The 10144-nt window shown below is 38.4% G+C and overlaps 1 long non-coding RNA gene across 3 annotated transcripts; it reads left to right on the top strand.

Annotated features, from left to right (window-relative positions):
- On the top strand, positions 1 to 7114 carry LOC118816219. Of its 3 annotated transcripts, none has more exons than XR_005007853.1 (3): positions 1 to 210; positions 2334 to 2481; positions 6619 to 7114. It is a non-coding gene; the product is annotated as an uncharacterized LOC118816219 (long non-coding RNA). The 3 variants fall into 3 exon arrangements; XR_005007852.1 differs by having other exon boundaries at positions 2331 to 2481; XR_005007854.1 differs by having other exon boundaries at positions 2331 to 2481; positions 6598 to 7114.
- Positions 7115 to 10144: the final 3030 nt, after the last annotated feature.

Below are 10144 nucleotides of genomic sequence, written 5' to 3'. Positions count from 1 at the left end.
TTCGGCTCTTCTGCTCTGGGGGAGGAGACTCAGAGAACCTGGCAGGATCTGGAGTGCCTTCGGCAGCTCGGACCACCTTCAGGAGCATCTGTGAGCAGGACAAACAGACGGGTAATTATTAAAGGTGCTGCTGCTGGACCCTCAGAAACAAAGCCCCCAGCTATGCTGTTTCTGGAGACAACAGGAGCAGGTGGAGCACTCAGAATGCAGGTAAGGGAAGCTTCTGTGATACTCATACCTGTCTGTTGTTGAATATGAAAATACAAAGCATCTTTGGTTGGTGGTTCTGTATCCTAGCAGGATTTATCTGTTAGCCAGATCCAATCCAGTCCAGCGGCTGTACAACAGAAACTTCCTGTCTGTGTGTCTAACTGACAGATCAAGATAAGACTTTTCACAAATTTGTATTACAGAAGCAAATCTGATCTTAATTTACGAATTTTATTCTATCTTGTAGCATCTTAACTCCAGTTAGGAAATCTTAGCCTACTTGATCAAAGTCAACAATCAACTGTCATGTCTGTTTCCTAGCAACTGATCATACACACACAGCTAAAATGTAAACAAATAATCAAAATAATCAAGTTAGTTAGCCAGACAGCTACTGTTGCTGATGTACAAAAGGTCAAAAAAAGTTGTGAATACTGTGAGAGCACCCCTGCTGTTTATCAGAGCGTCGCAGTTCCCCAGTTTCAGTCTCCATTTCCCAAAGTTAGGACAGTATTTAGGAGATTTAGTCTAGTTCCTGTTGGATGGTCCTCAGTTTGGGCATAAATTATTCACAAACTTGTCACATACGGTTCTTTGCAATGATGTTATGAAGAACCAAAAAAGAATCAATCATTATATGTGACAGTAGGTGAAAATGCACCTAAACACAGAAAAAAGAGAGAGCAGTGATGTGTAGATAGACCTTGACCTGCATTTAATAAAAAGCAATACAAAGACAAGGTCTTTAATGTTTTACCTTATCAACTTTATTGTTTTATTGTAAATATATGCTCAATTCTGAAGCTGATGCCTGCAACACATTCCAAAACGTTGGGACAGGAACAATGTAAGACTGGGAACATTGTGAAATGCAGGTGATGCAGTCATGCTTGGGTATAAAAGGAGCATCCAAGAAAGGCTGAGTCATTTATGAGTGAGGATGAGTCTTGACAGAAATGCATCAGCAAAAAAGCCCAATTGTGTAAAAATAATATTCCTCAATGAGCAACTGCAAGGATTTTAGGTGTTTCACCCACTACAGTGCATAATATCATCAAAAGATCAGGGAATCCAGAGAAATCTCTGTATGTAAAGGAAAGGCTAAAAACCACAATGGAACTTCGACCACTTAGACGCCACGGCATTATGAACTGGCATGTTTCTGTAATGGTAACACCACATGGGTTCGGGAACACTGCGACAAACCAATCTAGTGTTTGCTGTCTATCTCTGCATCTGCATGCAGAATAAGACTGTATTCTGCACAGTGGACGTCACATATCAACAACGTCCAGAAACGCCGCCGACTTCTCTGGGCTCAAGCTCAACTGAAATGGACTGATGCTCAGTAAAAACGTATTATGTCTGACGAGTCCACCTTTCAGATTGTTTATGGAAATCATGGACGCTGTGTTCTCCAGGCCAAAGAAGAAAAGTATTATCCAGATTGTTACCAGCAAAAAGTTCTAAATTCATCATCTGTCATGGTGTGGGGGGTATTAGTGGGCACATCTGTGAAAGCACCATTAACATTATTAAAGATATACATTTTGAAATAGCATATGCTCTGTTCATGGGCAATTCATATTTATATCAGCATGACAACACCAAGAAACATACTGCATAGCTGCTTAATCAGAGTGTAGGTGCTAGACTGACTTCTCATTTAAAATGTGTTATGTATGGTGCATTATTCAGAATGAGCATATATTTACCAAAAGATTCTATTTACTCATCACTGCTTTCTGCTTTTATTAGCATCTCACACACTTTTTGTTTTTTTGGAACTGAATTTTGTACACAGTGGACCAAAACAATGTTCCTTCAGGGCCTTGGTCATAATGCACACTTGGCCTGTGTTTTTACAGGACCACACAGCACATATTAGTGGATGGTTTTCTTAAGAAACTCAAATAAAAGGTTCTTCATTGGCATCGTTGCAAAGAACCTTGTTTGGCAGCCCTCTGGTCCCCACACCTGAGTCAATTAATTAGCTCTTCATCAGGTGAGGTGTGTGCCTTAGAGCATGTGCAGGACACGGCTACTCCAGGTGCAGGACTGAGAAACACTGGCTTAAGTGATTAAGAAGAATGAGATACATCAAGATTGATCTGCTTCAGCAGTGATCAGGATCACCAGAGACTGGATGAGTATCTGACTGGACACTGCAGCAGGTGGCAGGAGAGACCAGGTGAAGAAGAACTGAGGGTTTGACCTTCTGCTGAATTCTGAAAGTCAGGCTGGGCCATCGTTCTCCTGATGCTGTATCAGGTATGCACTCAACTTCTTAAGGATAACAGTTAATACTACAACTACTGCTACTACTACTAAAAATAATAGCAATTGTAACCATGTATGATACTCTAATATACTACAGTGTAATGTTATTTTACAAAACACAAAGGCTAAGGAGAAAAGATGTTTCAACCAACTATAAAAGCAAAAAAGCATATCAAGAAAAAGGTGCGCCACTCTCTCTATACCAGGGCTGCCCGAGTCTGGTCCTGGACATCACCTACCCTGCAGAATTCAGCTCCAACTCTAATCTAACCCACCTGATCCAGGTAATTCTTAAGGCCTTCAGGAGCTTCTGAATGTCAGAGTCACCTGTGGGAGGTAGATTCTCCAGGACCAGGACTGAACATCCCATATCAAAAAAGGGCTTTGTTAGATTAAAAACATGCAGTTTTGGCCTGCATTCAAAGTCTCATGAAGCATGTTTCAACTTTATGTTCATGTTCATGTCTCCACTGCCACTGTGTTAGTGCTTATTGGAGTAATAACTGCTTTATATTCATAATATCTTTATGGTATAATTTGCTTCCACCACTGAAAAGGGAAAAATTTTGCATGAATGATGCCACAAATGTCACAAAGTGGCCCAAAATTAGCTGGAGGGGTCCATCACTGTCATAACTATGGCCCCGACTGGTTAGAAGCAGAACACTGATTGGTCAGAAGTACATCCTTGATTGGTCAGAAGCTCAGCCTAACATCAGCACTATGGTGCTCACAGACGCTGGGTCACATTTTCCTGGACGTTTGCAATGAATGGCATAAACCACATTACATTAGTTGCAATTAATAGCACTTTTAATTTGATGTGGCATAAGAAAAATATCATTTCTGCCACATTTGTAATCACCAGGAAGGATCAGTATCGACTTTACTTCAGAGCATCTCTGCCTGATGTCTGTTTTTACAACCATATAATTATGTTTCTTTGCCCTGGGTGATTAATTTTAGAGCCTTGGGCAATTGATCACAGGGTTATGGGTTCAATACCTGGCCCTTGAACGAGGCACTTAACCCTCTCTGCTCCAGGGTTGCTATATCATGGCTGACCTGAACTTTATGAGCTGGCATACACAAAGAAATTTTGTTGTATTATGCGAAGTGTGTAAGTATTGTAACATGTTCAGAAAATGTTCATTCTGATTGTTCTGCAGCAGTTATTTTCTCCAGGGACTCTTATTGTGAAGCCTTTTGGTATTGTTTTTGCTAAAGTTCAGGGAGATCAGAGTTAGTCAACAGCTGACGGCCAAGCACGCTAGACGTAATATAGGGTAGTGCACTCTGTTTGTTTAGTCCTTTCATGTGTGAGGCAAGGCTGGAGCCTAATACATTGGGAGCAGAAGCTGTGTTTACTCCTGTCAATGACAATAATGGTGCTTAACTTAAACTTCGTAAATCTAGGGAGAACTTTTTGTTATCGTCATTTAGGATGCTTTCACACCTACCTTGTTTGGTCTGAATCTTCAAACCTTTCAGTTGGGTCCGAACCAAAATAGCAGGTGTGAAAGGTGCCTTGGACCAAAAGACCAAAATTCAGTCTGACCAAAAGAGGTGGTCTCAGTCCAGATCAAACTGAACCATAGTTTGATTTGTCTGCAGAGTAAAAAAAACACTTTTTTGGATGTTTCGGACTTGCAGACCGATTACAGAAAGTTGAGGCAGGATATCATCACACATTAAGTAATTGAAGAAGAAAAAGAACCGAGAGAGGTAAAAATGAGCCGCAGTAGCTCACAGGGAGGATACCAAATGTTTAACCCTTGTGCCTTATCTATGGGACCCATTTTCAATGTCTACCACAAGAAAAAATTTTGTGATTTATTATTATTTCAACCTCAGATTCTTTTTCTTCTGCTCATTTTCTGTGAAGAATATATAACACATATTCAATGACTTCACACTGTACAGCCCCTACACATTTATATTACACATGTGGTGTTGTGGTGAACCCACAGGTAATAAAAGTGTGGAGGTGCTGTGTCCCTTCACTCTGTTCTCCTCCTACATGGCCTGCTGTTAGTGTGTAATGTGTATGTATATGTGTGTGTATGTGTTTGTATATGTGTGTGTGTGTGTGAGGGTGGACATCATGGACAGGCTGCTGACTGGCTACAGCTGCTAAAGGAGAACCCTACAATGGCCACTTGTGATATTTTAAACATCTGGTAATTTTACATAAATTGTTATGGCTGTATTGATTTAAAAAAACAACAACCCCAGACAAGGGTTAACTGTAATTTGGTCAAATGACAATTCAACTTGAAAAAAATGCCTAAAAATGCCAAAACATATACTTTGTTCTCTGACAGGATGAGAGAGAGAGGATATTTATTTTTCTCCTTTCAATGAAAAGGCTGCCTGCCTCACTGAACACACCGATGTCAGACGCTCCTATACAAAACCAATCAGGTGTAAAAGGACTGTCAGGTCTCTGAGAGGACTTAACCTTGAAATAAATTATAATGTTTTTTGAAAGTCGTTTATTACCTTCTTCCTATGCTGTGAACATGATAGAATCTAATCTTAGTTCTGTGTTTACGTTTAGGCCACTAGATGGGGCAGAAGAGGTGTTTCATTAAGGGTCAGCACACATTCTTAGCCTGTGAGAGTTTTTACTTTGTGTTGAGTCTTGTACATGGTAGCCTAATAAAGCCCTTTTGTGGTCTTTTGTAGAGTGAATGTTGCACCTTTTTCCAGATGGTTTGCAAAATATGCAAATCCAAAAAAACAAAACATATGCAGACCTACATATTCACAACATGAACAGTAAGATAAGAGGATAAGAACATAGTAAAGACGTAATGAGTAGTTAGATAAACTACTGCCGCAAGTCATAAACCAGGCCAGTAAGATCACAGCTAATAAATGACCTTAACTTATTGACATAATGTCTTAACGTACACAGAAAAAGACAACATATTTATAGTGAGCCCACTTGTTGAAAGTTCCAATGGTAAGGATTTCTGCAGATTTCTGCATAATTTAGAAGTTAGAGATGTAATCAGAGAGATTCAGAGTGGTTTGTTGTGAAATGGTTCAGATGTCTTTACAGTGGTGGTGATAGGAACCAGGGGTCGCCATGACTACAACACAAATATAGACATTTTATTTACTATCCAAAACCACCAGTGAACCTACACGAGTCTTCTGAGTTTATATGGAATGTTGATGATGGGAAAATAGGGGACTATTTTGCCTCATAACACCCTGTGTATATTGTGTATCCCTCTACCATGAACGGAGTTTAAGTTCTCTAAACTATCATAAAACAGTGTCTCAGTCATCAGGCAGTGAATTCATAACCATTTCATGTAGGAACTTTCTGTGAGGGAGCTTTTAGAGGTGGACGTCTGGTTCCTATCACCACCACTGTGAACAATTCTGACTGTAAGTTTCTCTAGAACAGAGAGTTTCACACCAAACCACTCTGAACGACTCTGTTGAGCCATTTAATTGTGCTAATTTTTGAAAAAATTAGTGGAATTACCCCACCTATTTTTAATTAATTTGTTTGTTGTACACATATTTATTTGGGGTTCATCTTGATTTTTGTGTAATTGTGTTTTATTTGTAGTTGTGCATTTTAGTCTTTTCGTGGGCAGAATGGGTAATTTATCACTGATGCTGCTTTTATATATATCAGTGGCTATTCATATCTCATGTGTACTTCTGTATTACAGTGTAGAGTTATAAAAACCAGTGCAAAATATCCATTTTTTACAAATGAAATGGACAATAAACTTTCTGATTCTGATGTTAGCTCAACACAGCCTGGCATTGGAATCTTATCAGGTCACTGATATAAACTCACATTCAGTTTGTTTTTTTTCTATCTGGCACAAAATATGCAACACTATCAGTTTGGACAGGACAGACTCTGACTGCTGAAACTGAATATGTTAGTAATCACCTACAGAGGTATAAAATGGAGCAAAAGTTCAGATCAGCAGTAGAAGCTTGTCCATCACACCGTCATCAGGTTTCACTCAAAACCACAGGACACATGACAGTCGGACAGTCCCACCGTTACAGACATGTAAGACTCGTTTGTACTCAGCAGTAACTCCGTCTTCTGTTTTTCGTGTTTAAAAGGAATCTGTCGTGTTTATGCAGACTGGCTTTAGGAGGAGGCTCTTCACCCACCACAGGAAAATGCTAAACTATGCCATGGGCCATGAAGAGCCCAGAGAGCAGAAGAGTGAAAGCAGGGAGGAGTCCATCCTGGCCTTCCTAGGAATTGCTGGAACCATCCTCAACCTCCTGGTCATCATCTTCGTCTACATCTACACCTCCATTTGAACAAAATCCATTTCATTGTAAGTGATGCAGATCAATCTGGACTATGGAACAGACAGACTACCCCCCACTGGGGGCTATGGACAGTTCCTGGACATCAGAACAACTCAACCTGTTATTTTAGTGGGTTATTTATATTTTAGTTAATTGGAGACCACATAGCCTGTTCTTACTGTTCATATTTTTGTTCTGACATTCATATGGCCAAGCACAACATCTCTGTAAACATTTTGAAACTGCTTTTGGATGATTTTCTAAATGATCCTGTTTCTTAGCTTTTAGAGGTCAAATTAAAGCTTATATTCTGAAAACATTATGTCTGTTATGGTCTGTTCTGGGGTCCTGGAGATCAGCTTGAACACATATACACCTTGATTTATTCCAGCTTCCATTGTTTTCAGGAGACTCACTTTCAGCTTCTCAAAGAATCTGCAGACACACCTCCAAAGTTCAGTCTTAGAAGCTGGTTGATCATTTTCTGAAGTAATCAAACACATTTCAGTGATGTTGAGGTCTGGACTCTGGGGTGGTCAGTCCATCGTTCAGCTTCTTTGTTTGATGTGTCCGTCTCCTTTTCTCAGTGAGGTTCTTCTTGACAGCTACACATCCTTTCAGACCCATAGCGCCGAGTCGTCTTCTCACAGTGGAAGGATGGACAGAAACACCTGTGGATGTTTTCAGATCTGAAGCAGCTTGATTTTCTCCTCTCTCTCACAGATGAAAGCTTTGTGTGCTGTTTATCTGATGGGGCAGTTTTGGTGTCTACCAGGTCTTCAAGGTGGCTGTTAGGAGGCCCATTTTCTCTGTAGCTTTCAGTCAGTTTTTGAACTCCAGTTTTGGAAACTTGCTTAGTTCATTTTGACATCTTGCTTTCTTATGCAAGTGGGTTATAATTAACCTCATCAGAAATACATCCTGAAAAATTGATAACTGGTAATTAATGGCTTTTTAGACGTTGGTCTCTGACTGTTGGACAATATATATTGCAAATTTAATTCAGATGATAAGCAAGGTTGAACACAGCTCTGGTTAGAATCTGTATTTTTGGTATAACTGTCAATTTCTTCTAAGCTGTGTCAGTTGAAGTCTCCAGCAGTTTATTTTAGGAAATAACCAGCAAACAGGACATTTCTCTGCTTATGGTATTGAGTAATAAAGGAAAAAGTATCTGCCTTTTCCTTCAGTAATATTCTAATCTTTTTGACACTTGCCCCTGGGATTGTCGTCTGAGGTTGATTTATTAATATATTTGTGTATGTAGGTCAGGTTTTGGTAGTTGCCTAAAAAAGCACAGATTCCCCTCTATAAACAACAGCAGACAGTGAACATTAAAAAGCAAATGTAGAAAATTTACCATTTGTTCTTGTTTAGAGAGATGTGCCTTCACCAGAAGAGGTGGGTGATACTACGCTTATTCATTTCCATGTACCTCAGTAAAATTCTGATGGATTTGTCCTTTGCTGAGTATTTTCAAATGATACTTTTACTTCTGCTCAAGTATTTCAATGAGTTTCCTTGTTTCCACTTCAGTCATTAACATTTAGCTCCTAATTCCCTTTTTGGGGGGTTTTAATTTCATTCTGCTGTGTTGTTTCAGCTCCTGTTCTGCTGTACTGTTGATCAATTCTGGCACTTTGGAGCTTTAACATCTTAATTTAAGCCAAAAACATCCAAAAAGAGACAAACAAACATCAGTTTGTTAATGAGGCTCTCAATATCTACAAACCCAATTCTAATTAAGTAGGGACAGTGTGTGAAAAGCAAGTAAAAACAGAAACCAGTGATTTATCAATCTACACTCTTAAAAAAGATGGTTCTTCGTGGGTTCTTCAGTAAAGGGAATGGTTTTATTTGGAACCCTGAGTTCTTCAAAGAACCATTTCATGCATAGATGGTTCTTTGCATAGTGAAATGGCTCTTCAGATTGATTGAGAATGTGTTTTACAAGGCTTTAAATAGAATCTTTTTGAAAATATTTCCATATAGCACCAAAAAGGTCCTGCTACTGTTACAAGCTTGATATTACTAACAAAAACAGAACCCTTTGTGGTGCTACATAGAACCATATAAAGCACATTCTCCATCAATCTAAAGAACGATTTCACCATGCAAAGAACTATTTAAACATGCTAATGGTTCTTTAAATGTCCATGGTTCAATATAGAATCATTGTATTTACTAAGGAATCCTTGAAGAACCATCTTTTTAAAGAGTGTACTTTATTGTGCTGTATTTAAATGAAAACAGTACAAATACAAGAGATTTAATCTTATCAGCTTTGTTGTTCTATTGAAAATATATGTGCATCACATTTCAAAAAACCTGAAATATTTGCAGTTTAAGACTAGAAATGTTATTAAATGTTTAAAAGTTTAAAAGAGATGATAAGCAGAACTTTAAGAACAGTGTTCCTCAGAGAGCAATTGCAAGGATTCTAGAGATTTTGTAGGAAGTTCTTAACTAGCTAAAGTATAAAACTTATAAGGCAGAGACAAAGTAATAATATTTCATAAAAGTGTTATAAATAGAACAAATAACCATCACTGTAGTTTAAGGCCACTTATATTAATGCATCGTCAATCACTTCTTATAACAACATCTTATATTATCTTGCGTTTGCTGTCATACACTCTTAAAAAAGATAAAAAGATAAAAAAAGGTTCTTCATAGATTCCTTAGTAATGACAGTGGTTCTATGTAGAACCATGACCATGTAAAGAACCATTTGCTTAAATGGTTCTTTGTATGGTGAAATCTTTCTTCAGATTGTTGGAGAATGTGCTGTATATGGTTCTAAATAGCACCAAAATGGGTTCTGCTATTGTTACAATGTCAAGCTTGACTGTATTGATGTGATCAAATAAGATTCAGACATCCTGTACATTCTTAAAGATAAAGATTCATAGGCAGTTGTTTTCTTTGAGGACATGAACCGTCTCAGCATTAATATTGAGGTGTTCTTTCAATCTGAATCTCAGCCAACATTTACCGCATTATTGATAAGCGTTCTGATGGTTTCATTCAAAATAAAACAGAAGGCTGAGCATTTTAATAAGAGCTAAAACAGCTTTTTGGAAAAGGCTTAAATCTATTAACATTTCACACACTAAATATCACAGCTTGAAGGAACGGTTTCTGCAAAAAATCAAAATCCACTTACCCCAGATGTCGTAGATCAGCCAAGACGTGTTTGGTGTCCTAATTTTCCCTTTTATGTTCTGAAACTGAAGCTAAGAGGTTAATTTGATATTAAACAAAAGAAGTCACTAAATATTTTTCTTGAAATACATTTTCAAAACTTTCCTCAGCTCACTCTACCTGCATCCAGGTCTTCATTACGTTG

Source organism: Colossoma macropomum, unplaced genomic scaffold (genome assembly GCF_904425465.1).
Source record: "Colossoma macropomum unplaced genomic scaffold, Colossoma_macropomum, whole genome shotgun sequence".
Taxonomy (NCBI): Eukaryota; Metazoa; Chordata; class Actinopteri; order Characiformes; family Serrasalmidae; genus Colossoma; species Colossoma macropomum.
The sequence above is the reverse complement of the archived record's forward strand: the minus strand, read 5'-3'. Positions and strand labels throughout refer to the sequence as shown.